This window comes from Dasypus novemcinctus, chromosome 2, assembly GCF_030445035.2.
Source record: "Dasypus novemcinctus isolate mDasNov1 chromosome 2, mDasNov1.1.hap2, whole genome shotgun sequence".
Classification (NCBI taxonomy): domain Eukaryota; kingdom Metazoa; phylum Chordata; class Mammalia; order Cingulata; family Dasypodidae; genus Dasypus; species Dasypus novemcinctus.
Genome location: NC_080674.1, coordinates 45,140,442 through 45,159,641, shown reverse-complemented (window position 1 = coordinate 45,159,641; position 19,200 = coordinate 45,140,442).

The following is a 19,200-nucleotide window of genomic DNA, read 5'->3' as shown; positions in this document are numbered from 1 at the left end:
GTGAAGAAAAAAACTGAATGTGAAACTGGGGAGAATGAGGATAAATTGGAAGCCATACTGATAAATTAGAGCCCTGCCTCTCTCTCATACCACCTCCAACCTTGAACACATTTGTGACCTGTAGAAGAAGCTGGTGCCCTTCACCTTGGATTCATATGCACACCTGATTCAGGACTTGGGGAAGCTAAAGGAGGACATATGACAGAAGGTGCAGGAGCTACAGGCCTGGTTGTTGATCCTACCAACATGTGAGCCAGCACATCAACAACAATGTGCATAACCTCTCCTTCTAAATCTCATGCAAATTTTTTTTTTATTGCTAACCCTATCTCAGAGCCAAGTCTGGTAAACATAGCTCAGGGACCATTGCAACTTGATGGTCTATGCTCAAGTGGTTAGCCAGAAGATGTTTCTCAAAAGAAAAGTTCTCTGCAGAAGATGGGATAGCATGTGTCCACCACGGTGTCTAAAATCGTTGCTACCTCCTTTACAACAGGTCTAATCAGCTCATTTTCATCTGTGTAATTGACCAATGTAATATTTTGGGTGATGGTGAGTTGATCAAAGTCCTTTCCAACTAGATTATGACATAGAGTTGATATACTTCTGAGGTAAGACAGTAAAGTTATATTGCTGGCTCTACCAATTGAAACAAAACTGCTTCTGATGGTTACCAAGAGATATAGTGGAAACACATTTGCCAGGTCAACAACTGCGTACCAGGTGCCATGGGTTGTATTAATTTATTCCAGCAATGAAATCACATCTGCAAAAACAGCTGCAATTAGGCTTATGATAATTCCCTATCTTTCTTTGAGGCCAAAAATGTAAATGGAACGGGTCTATTGTACAAATTACCATCACTGTGTCATTCAAGCCTGTGGTAGTGTCCCTAATCTAAATCCCTCCAGCAATGCAGAATTTCTTTAGTTTTAATAAGTAGAGGCAGTTCTAGTGGCTTCCACTTTGCCTTTCCTAACACAATAAGACTCGTTATAAGGACTAAAGGAACCAGTGTGGGGACTCCGACAGCTGTTGAACAAAGGTTTATTTCAGGGCTGTTATAGAGCTTTCTGGTCCCTTACTTGGACTTTAATCTGCGAATTTAAAGTCTAAAGCTATCATTTTCCTTCTTCAAGTTCTCCAGCATAAATAAAAGCAGCCAATCAGTCCTATTTTTTTCTTTATTTTCAGTGAAATATTCTAGAGTAGCACCTTACTTGGTCACCTAAAACTTTGCTTTCTGTAGGCAGTTTATTACAGATATCTATACAGTACAGGTAATTTACAGGTACAGATAATTTGAGTGACTTCTTCCTACAGTGTCCTCTTAACCACTGGACAACACAATCATGAATATCTTTGTCTAATCAAATCAGAGAACCAATTCCAGATAAGCCAGAACCAAATTAGAGAATCCTACTCTTTTGTCCTAGAACCACTTCCAGCACCAATTTCTGTATCAATTAGGAAAGTACAACCATACTGAGCATTAGGAATAAGGGATTTATTATATGAATTAAAACTGGTAGAGAAGGAAACTGTTCCCAAGAACAGCAGTGTCATCTCCCAGTCATGCAGCTGCTATTATGGCTGATCCATCCGTCGGCCAGTCAGTCCACCAACAGCATGAATGGCTTGTGCATCAACAGCAGGTCAGTCACTGGTTCCCATGAAATCAAGTTCCAGCAGAGTGAAGTGACAGCATCCTAGACAGGAAGCACATCCAGTGCCAGGTAGTGGATATCTCCCAGGACAATGTCCTGCAGGATGAGATGTACACCTTGGTGGGCCTCCAAGGGCACCTCACCCCAGATTGTCAATGGGGATCACGACTCTGAGACTCTGAGGTCTTTGTGGAGGCTGTGGAACAAAACACACTGCAGGAGTTCCTGAAACTGGCTGGAGCCAAGCTGGCCCAATGTTCCCCACTGGACTGCATCACAACATTCCCCCAGCTCTCCTCCCACCACAAAGGATGTTGTGACCAACTCCTTCTCATTCTCAACCTTCTGACCTTGAAGCCTCCCTACCACCCCCAAGTCCTTTTTCTTCCAATCTCCCTCCATTCAAAGGCAACATTCCTTATCCAGTAGACTCAGAAATTGTCTTAAGTAGCAGCCCCAATGTTGGCTATCCCCAGCCAGACCTTGGAGCTGCTTCCTTGCTCAGCACTGTCTGATGGGCACCTTTATTGGTTCTATCATCCAGGGCTCTGTCCAAGGCCACACCATCCTCATGAGAGACACATGAGAGACAATTAAACGTCCTATATTATTGGCAAAAAAACACATAAACAACTGACATAATTATGGGAGCTGGTGAAAAAGTCTGAGGAATTCTGTTACCTCTGCATCTGTTAATGAGCTGTAAGTCAGCAGGACTAGCAGTCAAGAAGAAAAATTGCATGTGAAACAGGAGAGCAAGAACAAACTGGAACCCATAAGGTCAAATTGGAATCTGCACCTTTCTCTCACCATCTCCAGTCTCAGAGATGTGCATGACTTGTTCTAGATGCTTACACCTATCACCATGGAACTACACATGCACCCATCCCAGGACCCAAAGAAACTGAAGGAGGAAATCAAACAGCTCCTGGACGACCTGCAAGACTTGCTACTTCCTCACAAGAACAGGGGAACCAACAGATCAATGACAAAGTTCATGAGTTGCAAAGGACTTCACATCATAGATCAGTGTTTAGAATATAGTGGCAGCTGCTTCACTTCCACTTTCCAAATCTTATACAAACTTCTCCAGTGGCCAACTCTAACTCAGAACCATGCAGGAAATGGTATGTACTTAATTAAGTACAAAATCAACATAGATGGTTTAGAGCAGAGATGACTGTTGAAGAAGAGAGACTCAAGGCAGTAAGACTAGTTAATATATTAATTGCCCAGAATAAAAATATGAGAACTTATGATTATCAGTTATAAGAATCAGAAAGCTGGGACAAATATACAGAATATAATATAAAGGAAATACTCAACGGCTTGTTTGAGACATGTAATGAAGAAGGGAGGAGATGAAGAACAACTTCGATCTGTTGATTAGGAGACTAGAAAAAGGAAATAACAGAGACAGAAGTATGGAAGGGAGGAAGGGAGGAAGAGGAGGAGCTTATATGGATGGGGTGGGACAGTGGAAAATTATATTTGCTGTAGAGTTAACTGTAGGCATTTAGAAGCATAGAACTATACCAAGTTGCAAGGTATATGGCTGAGAGCTGATTAATATAGTAATAACAAATTTTTTGAAAAGTTTGTAAAACCATGATCTAAATCGATAAAGCAAGAAACACACACATAGTTTATATATATATTTGGATACAGACAAAGATGTGTACATGTAGATAAACTGTAGATATTGCCCACATGAATAATGATATTATTTTATCTTGGGAATTATATTAGATTTGTTTTAAACTCCTATCCACCTCCAGTGAAAATTCTATTGTACTCTCCAAGATTTCTTCAAATTTCAGGGAGTTTTCAACTCATGATCATGTCTTGCTCCCAATTTATTGCTACTTAGTAATATTTAAAGGTCCTCTGGCAATCCCTGCTCTCAGAAATTTCTCTCTGGCTGGTGTTTCTTTGGAGGTCCCTTCCATCATTATGATAATCAACTCATTCTTTCCTTCATTCTCCTCCCAACTCTATTTTTCTGCTCTATGTCCAAATTTCTTTTCATTTTGTGTTTGTAGAGTGGTTTGATTCCCTCTGTACTTGTCTCCTTTCAATCCATGATTTGGAGACTTTATGTTTCATTCTCAAAATGGCTGATCAAGCTTCATGCCCCAACAAAAAGCTATCCCATCCCCTAAGGGTAAAAGAAGCAACTGCAATATTTATGGTTAAATAGCAATATAAGGGAATAGGGAAGAGAAAGGAAAGAAGGAAGAAAATAGAGAGCTATCCACTTACTATTTTATCTCACCATTATCCTCTTTAAAAATACAATATTTGCTTTTTCTCCTTTCTCAGTTCATCAGTACTGATAAACATAAATAGGTCTTTAAAAATAAGCCAAATAAGGAAATTTGCCCCTAAATGCTTCTGCAAATCTGTGGCTAGTTTTCTTGAAATGGGCAAAGTTCTACTTCATCATTATCCAGTCTACAGAAAGTACAAGATGCTATGTAGGAATTTAAGAGTGAAAATGGTTAAAATTGGATATTTTGAGTTGTATATATGTTACTACAATAAGAAGTTAAAATAAAGAACAAAGACTATCAGGGTAAATCAAACCTGTATGTGTATGTGTGGGTGTGTGTAGACTAGAATGGAACTCAATGTGTATTAATAGGTAAAACCTTCATTACACAAGATGAACAAATAGTGGCTATGTCAGATTTTGGCTATTTTTACTTAATATTTTATCTTTTATACATTTTTAAAATATTTTTATTTTTACATTATATTTGGTTGATTTTTAGATTTAGATGCTAGGTCACCTCCTTGCAAGTCATTCAGTCCTGTATTCTGTATTATATATTCCCACCTGAATTAGTCAGCCAAAGAGGTTACTGATGCAAAATACCAGAAATCTGTGGCTTTTGTAAAGGGTACTTATTTGGGATAGCAGCTTTCAGTTACCAGGCCATAAAGAATAAGTTATTTCCCTCACCAAAGTCTATTGCCACATGTTGGAGTAAGATGGTTGCTGACGACCACCAAGAATTCAGGCTTCCTGGGTCCTTCTCTCCCTGGGGCTTGTTTCTCTCTGGGCGTAGCTTATCTGCTCTCTCCACAGGGTCAGCTGTAGACTCTCAGGCAACCGGCTCTGTCTCTCTCCCCAGGGCTCAATTTTCTCCAGGCTCAGCTGCTCCAGCTCAAAACTCCCAACTCTGTCCTTTCCTCTTTCTTTTCTCTTTGGCTTCCAGCCCACCAAGGGGTAGGGACTCAATGGCCTACTGATATGGGCCAATCAAAGTCCTAATCATAATTTAATCAATTAAAAATGATACTGACAGGCCAGTTTACAAACATAATTCAGTGACTATTTTTGGAATTCATAAACAATGCTACACTGTTGTGGAATTTAAGAGAAGTTTAATTAATTGAGTATAGAGAGGCCAGGACTCAGGAATGATTTTGAGAAGGAAAAAAATGGTTTATTGACGGCCGGCCGGACTCGGGAGCTTTCAGTTTGAATCCCGAGCCCGGAACAAGATTTTCAAACGTCTTTTATACAGAGAGGAAAGGCCAAATGGTCCTTTTGTTTCAGTTCTCAATAGGCTTCAATTAGCATATATTTCTTTCACATCTTAGGTAAGCTTTTAGCAAGGACTCCAGACATTTTAGATAAGCCTTGGTTTTTGCATTTCTTTTAAATACTTAAAGTTTATAGCCTTTGCTTTGTTAAACATTTCCTGGGACTGGAGCCTGCTGGTCCCTAAGAGCAGGACTGCAGCCTCTTACCGTTTCACACCCACAAGTCAAACAACTTAGTTATTTCTGAAGAGACACAAGTCAAACAGCTTAGTTATTTTTGAAGAGACAAAGAGCCTTCCACCCATAGCCCACATCATTCTCCCCTTTCTGCCAAAGATTAACTTGCTAAGCTTTGGCATAATTATTGTTGGAGCTATGAGGTGGATGGCTGTTTGTTGTTTCGATTGATTATTTATCAGTCTTTAGTACAGCATCAGGACTGTTTTTAGAAGTTTAGAGCTTTTTATTCTGGACAGCAGAATCTTGGGCAGGGGCCTCCTGCAGTTATTCTGTTGCCACTGGCACTCACGTGGATTTTTAGTCAGGTTCTAGATCCATCTATTACTTTTATTTTACTCTTAAAGAGTTTACACCTTTAATTTAAAAGGGGTGCTGAAGGGAGACGATCTCTTTTCTGTAACTGCTTCTTGCTGGCCATGGGCTGTAGTCATTGCCTAATAAGGTGTAAAACTCTTTAATTTATTCTAACTGGAGGAAGATGGATCTGGCATTCTGTACGAAGTTGGATGAAGTTTTCATATGGTTAATAAGATGTTCACTCTGAAAGAAACAAACTTAATTAAAAATTTGGAATACCCGTTTTTAAAAGAGGACACATTGGATTACAGAGATAGACAAGATTAGATGCCTATAAAGATGGCATTCCCCAAAAGCTGGTGGGAACAGCATATACGCTCTTTTTTAAGTTATCTATCTTTAGAGAGAAATTGCAACAGACACTTAGCTTTGTCTGAAGACACATTCCAAGCTGTTCAATGATCGACACTCATTTGCTTTGTCAGATGCTCTTGGTGAACTGGCACTCCCTGGGCAACTGGCTTCACTCAGGATTAGAACACTAATTTGGAAATATTTTTAGTTTTCACCTGTGGGAGTGATCAGAACTACAGAATAAAGATTTTTACACCTTGGTTTTCATTGTACAATTTCTAGCAATTTTGACTTGTTCAATAGGTGACTCACCATCAGCAAGCAAGCCTCACTTTTGCTAACTGAGACTGGCTGAGACTGCCACCTTATTCTATAGACATGTTATTAACTGTTTAGAAAATGATTTTACCAGGAATTTAACATGTCTAATATACTTTTGCACTTGATCTAAAATAGAAAAGATAACATTACAATTATTAGGCATATATTTAGTACAGGATAAAAGTACAGCACTTAATATTAACTAATGTATTACTTAATGCATAAGGATTCAGAGTTGCCATTATTAGTTTTGAGTTTCAGGTTTGTAATACTTTACATGTTATCTCTCCATGAGAGCAGGCCATAATGCTAATTGTGCTCAAGTTTTACTTACAGTCTCTTGGTATCATGGCTCCACTTAGCATGTTCTTCAATGCAGTGAGCAAGTTGCAGCATCTTTTATCTTAGAGAGATTTTCCAGTATTTTACTAGCCCGGTGCATAGCGCTCTCTGGCACCATGGAACAGTGCCAGTCTGGAGGCGATATCCATTGTACACTTGGCTGTACCGAGTCATTATTGGCTGCAGGAGCTTGAAACTGCAATATAGTTTCTATCGACTTCAGGAGCAGAACCAGAGACTGATATAGCACATATTTTTAATTGAGGGGTCAGTGACCAGCCTAGCCAATAACTCACATGGAGAGGCCACCTGTAATGTATACAAGGCCTGGTTCGAATGCACAAGAGTTTGACAATGTTAAAGTTTATTCCTTGTTTTATATATATTTTAAACAACTTAACGCAATACATATATCAAATGACTATTTACTTACACAATTTTACTATGAAGATAACAGTAGGTATTTTACTTTAGTAATAGAGGAAAAATACTTTTCATTGTTAGAATGAAAACAGAATATTTCCAATAGAATCAAGACAACTTTTTATTACCATTTACTTAAATGTGTATTTTGCAGTGGCCTTCAGACAGGTTTATTATCATGAAGTTATTTCTGCTACCAATACCAATCTAAGTTTCTTTAGTTAACAATGACTTCTACAACTAGAACTATTTAAACATTTTCAGTTTGGAAGATGTTTTACAAACTCTTTATAATTGACTATAACCGCATTGACTAGACACTTCATGTTTAAATAAACTTACTAAATTACAATTACCAATGAAAGAAATTTACTCTCTATTTAAGAGAGCATATCTACAATCTTTTCCCTTTAGCTTAATTTCACCAATGTGAACTTACAATTTTCACTTACAATTTTCATTACTGTAAAGATTTTGTACATATGTTAATTTAGTTTATAAATTAACTATGGGAGATTACACTCAAGTTAAATAAAATTGAAACCATAATAGTTTATGCAAGGAATGTTCTCTTTTTCCCTTACAGGAAGCTAAAAACTTCTTTTCTTTAAGTTATTAAAATTATTAAATTAAAAGCATAACTGACTACTAGGTTTTAAAACACATGCATACTGACTTCTAGATTTCAAAACACATTACACAATTACTTAATTTTTTAAAATCATAACTTAGGAAAGATTTCTCTATAGTTTTTATGGACTTTTTTTTACTTACTGAAATTTGTTAATAGAGCCACTAATTACTTTATTTTGTTGGAAAGAAATCTTCTGGAAGAAAATAAGGCTCACCAGATTGTGGAGAAGAAAATACTTTATTTTTAATCTTGCAAGAAGGGGCGCAGAGCTAGATATGGCTGGTGCCCCGAACAAAGAAAAATGACACAATTTATACCCCTAAGCCTAGCATGCAAGCTCTTCTTGTTTTTTTATAGATTGGATACTTCAGAAGTTACAGCTGAGATTTAACTTTCCTACGCAAAAGTTTGATTTAACTGCTTTTTTTATCACATTTTAACTATTTTAGTTTTTACCTGCTCCCCCCCTTTGTCAAATAAGGAATAGAATTTAGTGCTGAAATGGCACTGACTTAGTTAGCTCCTTCTTGGGCATCTTTCCACTGCCCATAGGACTGGCTTAAACTGGTCTCCTCCACTGCTGTCTAACCCGGGAGTGGGAGACTGAGGCAGCAGGCCGCCGGGTTACATCAACATTTTTCTTCTGTGAAAATTAACTTAATCTTTGTTTTTTTTTTTTTTTTTTTTAATTTATGGCTGACAAAGGTTTAAACTGGGAAATTACCAGGCAAACTGATTTTTAATTCTCTTGCCTATTAGATAGGTTTAATCTGCCACACTTAGTCTTGCCTTAAAAGCTCTTGCAAAGAGGAGGCCCTTTCTCAATTGTTTCCATAATCAGATTTTTATGACTTTTTCATCTTGCTTAGTTCAATTTGGGCTTTAAGAATATTTATAAATATAACTGCATATTTAATTTTTAACAATTTGAGCAAATAGGCAGACATGAATAGTTTGACACAACAACATGACTTTAGTTACTTTTAAACTTTTCAAAGACTTTTGAAACTCTTCTTAATTTGCACTATGACTATGCAGTTTACCACAAGAATTTTTTTTTTTACTTAATGGATTGTAATAACTAAAATGTTTTCAATGCCTTAGCACTATTTTGTTTTAGAACTTTATATTTTACTTTGAAATTAGCAGAATTTTGGATAAGCAACAAGATTAGTTTTATATATATTTACTGAGGCTATTTGAAGCCTCAGGGAGACAGACTGCTTTCTCTCATGAATTGCCACTCTTAGGAACACTGACTGTCAAGGCAGGAGACTTCTCCCCCTCCACCCCCCTTTTTGATTTTGGAGATAATAAAACTCCAGTGGCCATTTAACCTTATTTTATCAGGCAGCAATTTATTTAGTTTACACTTGAATTCATGAGAGAAAGGGTTACTAATACCAGAAGAGGAGACAGTGATGTCCCAGCTCTTCTCAATTATGAAATAACCACAGGCAAAGGCAAAGGGCGAGGTTAGGCCTGAAGCAACCATAAACAAAGGAAAGGTTAGTGTAGAATTTACACTTAAATAATAGTTTCAGGCTAAATTTACTCAGCTATAATCTCAGTTATTGTCTTTCTACTGTTTTACAATATAAATGCATTTATAAATGATTTTAACTCTTAGTTACAGTTTTTATTAATTTTTTTAAAACTTATTAATTTTATAACACCTTTAAATACCTTTTATTCAACTTATAACATATTAAATGAACTTAACTATTACTTTAATTTTTCTTTTAAAGTGAAAGAATAAATCTCTTGCAGTTAGTTTGAAATAAAAGGCTACTTTTCAGGATTTGATTTCTAGAACATAAAATGTTCTTTTAAAAGAGGTAAGACTCTTCTTCAAACATTGAGGATATGATGAGGTTAAAGCACAAGAAGCTATTGATAAATGATTTTCTTTATATATTGATCTTACTCAATTTAATCATAAAAATTTCTCTTCCACAAACTTTCTACACTTTCAGTATTCATTCAGGTTCTGTCTCACACTCTACTCTTTCTAATAATCAATCATTTTATCTTAGGACAAAATCATCTTCTGTTTCTTTAACAATAAAAACACATTCCATATATCCCACATACTGAGTTACCAGGCAAACTTCTTACAACATATAATTGCTATTAATACTAAACAAGTTTGTTAAAATAATGAACTTTTTTTTACTTTAAATACTTAGTAGCATGTAATACCAGAAACAGTTTTTTTGGAAGCAAGTTGGCAGGGGATATTGGCTGCCGAATAAGTTTGTTATAAAATTGCCTTTTATTATTATTATTATCAATTCAGTTTTGTTAAATAATGACTTTTTGCAATTAGCTACTTAAATACCTTAAACAATGCTTTGTAAAACTTTTATATTTATACCCTTAAGACAGATTTTACTTTCACAGAACACATTTTCTCACTTAAGGTTACTACAATACTTTCTAAGAACCTGAGCAGAATGCAAACGTATTTTGGCTTTGACACTCTAAGGAGGGAAATTTACTGCATTTATTCTGATTCTGCTTTTCACCTCCTTTACTTCCCTCCCTTCTAGGCAGTTGGGTGCACAAGAAACAGGAATGCGGCTTATGAATAGAAGGGTGGACTCACTGGAAAGGGGCAAGCCGCTCTCCCCTTTCCAGCTTTCAGCTAAAATGGGCAGACAGAACTTACTCAAATTTGGCAACTCTCCCAGAAACTCAGCCGCCCTGACTGGGACATTCCCAACAGACTTGGGTGCTTGGCGCGGACACAGATGGCCTCTAAGCCGGGGCAAAGGGCCAGACCAGAGACAAGACACTAGAACATGCACAAACATTTAGACTCTTCAGCTTTTGCTCCAGAATCATTTCACCCCCTTGCCAATGGCAAGGGAGGGCTCTAGCTCAGCTGTAATTCTACTTCATGTAAGGACACAACTCTAACACTAACATTGAGCTGACACAGACAGAAGCACAAAGGTTACTAATCTGACTCACAAGTTTATATATTTATTTTCACCACGGCTGCCCCCACAGCCATCACAAACCTCAGAACACTTAACATTTGGTATAAAGCAAATTCATTCACAAATTAGCACCATAACAAAAGATTTCAGCTAGACTTTTCCACTGTTTAAACTTTACACCCAGACCAAGCTCCACAAGCCGATCCATTTTCTTGTAACCAAGTTTTGTTTTCTTTAATTTAGACCAATTTCCAGGATATTAGGACTCGAACCTATAAATACCCTTCCTATTAAAATCGAGACTCTACTCCTTTAGTGGATATAAGACCAGTACCAGATTCTAACATGCAGTTAGACAAACTCAAAACACCAGGGCTTTTCCCCGGTTTTCCTCCTTTTCCTAAGCCTAGAGAGAACGGCTTCCCCCCAGCCTTCTGGGGCTACTAGGGTTCTCTCGGGAGGTGATCAGCCTCCCTTTCCTAGCAATTAAAGCTAGGGCCTTTCAGACTCTGCTCACCCGGGGAGTCTTACCTTTTTCCTTGTTCGGAGCTCTTTTTCGTTCCCAGAATCTTTCTCTTCAGACTTTCTATTGCCCCTTGATTTTGTCGGGAAGATTCTGGTGGAGCCCACATCTTTTCTGGATTAAATTTAATCCAGGGGCGCCCAGATTTGGGGTTCACCCGAGTCCTCCCGGCTTCCTCGGGGATTTGGAAGGGGCAGCAAAATGCTACTGTCTCTGGCCTTCATTTATTGTCCCTTCGCGGTCGCCATTAATGTTGTGGAATTTAAGAGAAGTTTAATTAATTGAGTATAGAGAGGCCAGGACTCAGGAATGATTTTGAGAAGGAAAAAAATGGTTTATTGACGGCCGGCCGGACTCGGGAGCTTTCAGTTTGAATCCCGAGCCCGGAACAAGATTTTCAAACGTCTTTTATACAGAGAGGAAAGGCCAAACGGTCCTTTTGTTTCAGTTCTCAATAGGCTTCAATTAGCATATATTTCTTTCACATCTTAGGTAAGCTTTTAGCAAGGACTCCAGACATTTTAGATAAGCCTTGGTTTTTGCATTTCTTTTAAATACTTAAAGTTTATAGCCTTTGCTTTGTTAAACATTTCCTGGGACTGGAGCCTGCTGGTCCCTAAGAGCAGGACTGCAGCCTCTTACCGTTTCACACCCACAAGTCAAACAACTTAGTTATTTCTGAAGAGACACAAGTCAAACAGCTTAGTTATTTTTGAAGAGACAAAGAGCCTTCCACCCATAGCCCACATCAACACCACCCTAACTGCTACCTGTTTCCTCACTGTTCCCCACACACTTGGGTGATACTTACAGGGAGCCATTCATGTGCAAACAATAAACACTTTACACTCATTTGTGTTTTAGTATTATATCTCATGTATTTCCCTACCTTTTTTGTTCCCTGTTTATTTACCTATATTCCACTTCTCTTTGGAGAGCCAGATAAATCTGACCCCTTCTAAACAGCCTGCTCAAATTAGTCCACATTGCTTTATCAATCTTTTCATTGAATTCCTACTATATTTACAACTGTTCTTACACAGATAATATAATATCTTAAAATACTTCCCCTTCCCAAATCCAGTCACTCAATTGGGGCCCATAATGGGTCAATTAATATTAATTTAGGTTTAGCAGATTGATAGCAGAATCATTAGTTTCTCAGGTGATTTGATCATGTCCCAAATATTTAGACTAAAATTTTGACAGGTTCACATTAAAGTAGTGGAATTTTCCAGTGAAATTGCATTTTTGCTAGAGTTTTTTCAAAGAGTAACTTTAATTTTCAGATGGGAAGGATTCAAAAAAAATAAAAAGCTGTGCAAACTGTGAAATGCCACAAGTTTGTTGACATCTTTAGGTTTAGCAGAATGGGCCCTGATTAAACTTATTAGCACCATTGTTCAGGAAAGTAACATTTCTCCATGCAGCATTGAAAAGGAAGGAGTGACGTTGAGAGAGAATGGCCATCCTGTTTAAATACAAAAAGAGTTCAAACAGAAGTTAGGGGATATAGGTTCCTTTTCCACATCTGCCACTTATCTGCTCTGTGACCATGAGAAAGTGGTCAAATCTTCAGTCTTCTGCCAAAGAAACTATGGGTGTCCACTATCCTCCGAAAACAGCCTTCCAGTAGATCATAGAAAATAGCTTTGATGATCGACTAGAAGACCTCTCAGACCTTAACAGTGGTGATTCCAAACAATGCAAAAAGCAATTTCGTGTAGGGTCAAGGAGAGGAAAATTATCTTATTTAATAGCATGACTAAGTGCAGCTAATGCTGCGTGGTAAAATTACTTTTTTTAAGTCATGAATTCAGAGTTGTAAAATTTCTATTCTTCTACAATTTCTATATAGATTCCTTTGCAATTGTATGAATTCTACCTTTTTACTTTTCCAAAGGAGTCTTGAAAAGGCATTAAAATGAGAGACAGGTCAGCCATGGCAGTGAGAAGAAATTCAAAGCAAGAACTACATGATGGCTTGGATTTAATGTGTTTCAGTAGATTACACGTCCATTTTTAGGTTTTGAAACTTAATGGGAACCTGAATATAACCACAGGGAATATTTTTTTTGTGTCCATTTTCCCAACTACTAAAATGGAAAGAATATTACATTTTATGAAAGATTTAGAGGGGTCAAAAATCCAATGTCTAGAGACCAGAGAGTTAAAAAGAAATGAGTGAAATGAGCTGCATATAAGTAATAGGGAGTAGTAGGAAGTGTAGCACACTGGAGATATCAGATCCCATCAAAAACAGCACTGGTGTCCAGAAAGCAAATTGCTGGGCACAATGTTTTCATGTCTTCTTTTTTATTGCATTTTATATTTGAATCTTCAATGGTTGGCATTTAATTTAATACCTTTAGATCAATGTGCAGATCAAGCAAAGTGTATCTGTGGGCTATCATGTGAACTCCATCTTAGAGAATATCCATCAAAAGAACAGTAAGAAAAGGTCATACCCAGTTCTGTTTCTGGGTCTTCATGTTTAGGTACAGAGACCAAAACCTTAAGAGACAACCTTGCTGTAAATATTTTATTTATTCAACAAATATACTAGACACTGCGCTGGAAACTGGAGATACATTAGTGAATATGGCAGCCACAATTTCTAATATCATGGAGCTGTGCTGCTGGATCAAGGAAAAATAGTTGAGACTTTTGACAAACAACTTGGTTTCCTTCCAAAGGCATTTACATTTCCCAAAGTACAGTGGGCACAATGTTGTGATCGTGTATATCAGGCACTCTTGGTCTGAAATGTTCAGATAATCACTTTCTTCACTACTTTATCAAGACAGATGAATAAAGAGTAGTAGAGGAAATAAACTGAAAAGAGGGAAAAGCCTTTCTTCTATTACTGGCAGTGGAAAAGACACTTGTCATTTTAGCTAATATGTAAATCTCCTATGATATGACATAGACATCTTAAGTAAATCTACGGGAAATGAAAATCTTTCTGAAATATTGTATTATTGCTTGGCAAGCAGTTTTTGAGATAACAGGACAGTTCACACCTAGCTGGGTACTTAAATGATCTTGATTCTTTCCCACTCATAGCCTTCGCTCACTCTGTTCCCTCTCTCTAGAATGCCTTTCTACATGTTTAAATCCTGCCCATCTTTCAAAGTCCACTTCAGTGGTGTCTCTTCAGTGAAATAAGATGCCATCTCTTCCTTTCCTGGATCCTCCTTGGTCTTTCCTCCTTATTCCATTAACAGATGATAAGTTTCTAAGGTTATATATAAATGAATAGTGGTATTTTGGCTCACTTCTGAGTATGGGGCACACTGTTTTTGCTGTTTTGAATGATGATATAGCCATAAGCTGATGTGTACTTCTTTTAGTTTCCTGGTTGCTAAGATAAATACAATACAATGGGTTGGCTTAATAGTGGGAATGTATTGGTCCATGATTTCAGAGGCTGGAAGGCTTTCTTTCTCCTGGCGTCAGTATCTTCTGACTAGCTGCTTGGATAACTTGGGTCCTTGGCCTTCCTGTCACATGCAGTGCACATGGTAGCATTTTCATCTTTCTGTTCCAGATTTGTTGACTTCCAGTTTCTTTCCCTGTGGTTTTTCCCTTGTTTCTTTCTTTATAAGGTTTCAGTAAATAGGATTAAGACCAATTCTGATTCAACTGACCACCCTTAGCTAAAATGAACATCTTCAAAAGGTTCTGTTTACAATAGATTTACATGTACAGGAATGGACTAAGGTTAAGAATATGTTTTTCTGAAGGATATAACTCCAAGCCAAAATAGCACTCATTCTAAAATCTCATCTATTGGAGCTCTTCTAGGAAAATGGCGTTATGAGAATAAAGAATTAAAATTAGGACCCTTATGGCACTATCAAGGGAAAATATAGTGTTCCCTATATCAAGTTGACAGAAATGAATATTAGTTTGGGGTGGGGGATGGAGAGGGCCTGGGCAGGAAATCACTGTGATAGATCTATAAGGGAATTTTTTTGTGTATGTAGTAGGAAGGGAGAAAATTTATTAATTGAACACTAGAAACTTCTATTTAGGCAACTCCAGAAATAAGACAGTTACTCTCTTTGCTACAGAAGGTTCATTATTACAATGATGACATAATTAAAATAACAAACAGTTATGAAGACTTCTCTGAAAATCAAAGAGAATCAGCTCTACTAATGACAATATTGCAATTGGACTCTCCTTATAATCAATTACTTCAACTGGCCAATTTTGTACTGATCACCAGTGATAGTAACTATTAATGGAGCTATTACTATTGTTTAATACTGTCCAGACAATATGCTAAGCTCTTGAAAACTGATGAGGTAAGTAGGATTATTCCCTTCATAATGATGAGGAAGCCAAGACATCGACATATTTAGTAACTTACAAAAAGTCATCTGAAGCAGGTACAGAGCCATACTTCATATATACAACTGTCTGCCTCTGTCTAGAGCCTACTCTCATTATTTCTCCCAATATTTAGTAATATATGACTTTACATACATTGCTCTCTACTCAAAATTCTATTCAGTAAGTGCAGGATAAAGTTCCTGACCCATAGAGAGGGCTCAATAAGTGTTTGTTTATTCATTCGCTGATAAGAATGAAGTTGAGGAAATGAAGAAATAAAACAGATTTGAAAACTATATCTAGGAGAGCATTTTGAGTGCATATGTTTACTGGTACATGTAATGGACAGGAAGCAAATAGGTCAAAGTGATACGAAAATTTTAAGGGAATTAATTTGACAAAGAAACAAAGAGCTGACCTCAAAAGGCCTTTGAGTATTCAAGTCTCAAAGCAAACTTTGGGCTCCCAAATGTGTACAAAAAGGAAGCAGACTGAGAAAACAATACAAAACAAAACAATCCCAGCAAACATGGGGGTCATTCACAAAGGTAAGGTTAGAGTGTATTCAAGAATCTGACCCCACTGCCATGGGAGAAAGTCTTCATGACTTGAGTGATAAGGTGACATCAGTGATATGGCTCACAGACCTTTCTGTATTTCCCATTCTTTCCTTTCTAAAAGAACTTTTCTATTGCAAAGATCCTGTTTCTGTTTCACCATTTTACATGGGGTGAGGAGGAAAATAATTTGTCTTTTAGTACTTCAGTTATGGGATTTCAAAGAACTATATAAAAATTTGATGGATAAGACTGCACATTACCCGTGGATACTGTTTTTCATGAGCAAAAAAATAAACATCTCTTGTGTTAAACTACTGAAATTTTGGGACTTTTAGTTTTTTTTTTTAAGCATAGCCTAACCTACCTTAACACAATCCTCATGATAAAATTCTCTTTAGTTCCTTGTCTTAATCAAAATCTGTTCCCTGAAAACCTCACACTCCTAGCTGCCTCTCAGAGAGAAACTATTGGTTTTTACACATTTAGCAAACCTTAGTTCAGGTAGTAGGCTCAGTATTCCTTTGCTTATCAATGATTTTAAATCATTATTCTACCTTTCTCTTGTAAAAATCTGCTAATCTACACAATTAGAAGTAAGTTTGCATTAAGTCCTACTCTAGAAAAGCAGAATGTTGGGATGAAAGAGAGAGGCTATTGCCCCACCCATACCTACCCATATTACAATATGCCAACATTTAATAGCTGAGAAAATATTGCACAATTACAGAGCATGAGTTGAGGGAAGAAGGGGATTGTTGGAAACATGATAGAACACAAAAATGATAAGACTATAATTAACTATATAATTGTGAAATACAATTCACAGTCCTGTTTGTCTTGGGAAAATATAAAAATTAGATTTAAAAAATTAGGCAAAAACTAAGAATAAGTTAAAATTATGAACACAGTCTTATGGAGAGACCTATTACTGTGTCCCATCCTGCTCATTCTCTCTTAAGTTTGGACAAACCAGTCTCTGAGGACAGTCTGATGATGGGGGAGAGGGCCAGTATCAATAGAGAACGTCACAATTATGTGAGGGAATAATGAAATGATTTAAGACCAAAATTGAGGAACTTCTAGTAGCTGAGAGAACTATGGACTCAGGAACCTCACTGGTGGGGAAGAGTGGGGCTGCCTAGGAAGCTGTAACCATGAAGTGCTGTTGGAGTCTCTGGTAAGTTGAATTATGCACCCCACCAAACCTATGTTCTTAATTATAATCAAGTCCCTGTAGCTGTGAACCCATTGAAAATGGGGCCTTTTGAAGATGTTATTTTTATTTGAGGTGTGGCCATCTGAAGCAGGTAGGCCTTAATCCACATTACTGGAGACTTTATAAAGAAAAGGTCACAGGGAGAAGCTAGAAGTCAATGGAGACCAGGAGAACAGATGGAGAAGGTCAAGGGCATTACCATATGAAAGGAGGCAGAAATAGAAGCCAAGAAGCCCAGGGGTTGCTGGCAGTGAACAAAAGAAAACTACAGTCTTCATGGAGAAAGCTGGCCTTGCTGATATCTTGATTTTAGACTTCTAATCTCAAAACTGTGAGTCAATAAATTCTCATGGTTTAAACCAGCTCATTATGCAGTATTTTTGCTAGCAGCTCTGGCAAACTAAGAGTCAGAGAAGAAATGAGGCTAAAAAAGCTGATGAAACCCTGATAGAAGCCTTCCACCAAATGTGTACAGATATGGGGAGATTTAAAGCCCTGGGTTCCAGATACAGCAGGTTAGGACTGGAATAGAACATAGTTCATTTCTGCAGGAGGACTCTAAAATATAGCCAGATTTTTTTGGAGGCTTAGTCAAAAGCCTGTTGGCCTGAGAATACCTGGGCAACCCTACATTCGTTTCTTGACTTCCATATAGCTGTACTTAGAACTGAATCATAATCACCTACAAAAAATGTCTAAGGATGCAACTGTCTAATGATGCAAGTTCCTTTATAGAAGGAAATGAGCTCTAGTCTCCTTCCTAGAGTCTTGCTTTCATCCCTATTGTCATATTCTTCACTTCTTTGAATTTGTCAAATGTACATTGGTATAATAATTATGGCCACTTAGTGATTATTTATTATGAATCAGATACTGGTGAGAGACATCTGTCTTATTTCAAAGCCTTTCATCAATTCTACAAAACTGAAGATACAAGATTCAGAGAGGTTAATGGATTTACTCTAGGCTCTACAATGAGTAAATGGAAAAGGTGGAGTTTACCACAGGCATGATTAGCCTGTTCTTAAGCTTGTGAAAGCAGGAGTTAAATTGAACCTAAATAATTGTAACTATCATCTCAGTTGGCTAATCCTCAGCTGCACCAATAACATGCTACAAATAGTGGGTAGCATGGAAGTTCCAAATGAAATATAGTTGTTATGCACATTGCCTGGTTTAGACAAAAAGCAAGCAAAATTCAAAACTTTAGCAGGGACTTTGAAGATAAAAAGCTTTTAGAAAGGAAAAAATGATTGTTTAAAAATGCTTTTGAATGAATTTCCAAGGAATGGCTATTGTTACATTTTAAAAGAAAAACTGTGTGCCTTTTAAGAAACATGGGATTGCTAGCAATTTCAAGAGGGTTGATAGGAGTCTGGTTCAACTAAGTTTCCTAAAATGTGAGCAGCAATGCCATAGGAAGCCTAGGTAGGACTCTCTTAGAAAAGACACTCATCAGCCAGCAGCCAATCGTTCGTTGGTTCGTTCATTCATTCATTCATTCATTGTCCTTTTTCATTTTTGAAATGTTGAAATACACAGAGGAGCATATAAATCAAATCCAGGGATTTTATTTTATTTTATTTATTTATTTTTTTGTCTTTATTTTTTTAATATTATATTAAAAAAAATTAGGTCCTCATATACCCTCCACCCCCCTCCCCCTACTCCTCCCCCCATAACAACAATCTCCTCCATCATCATGAGACATTCATTGCATTTGGTGAATACATCTCTGAGCACAGCTGCACCTCATGGTCAATGGTCCACACCATAGCCCACACT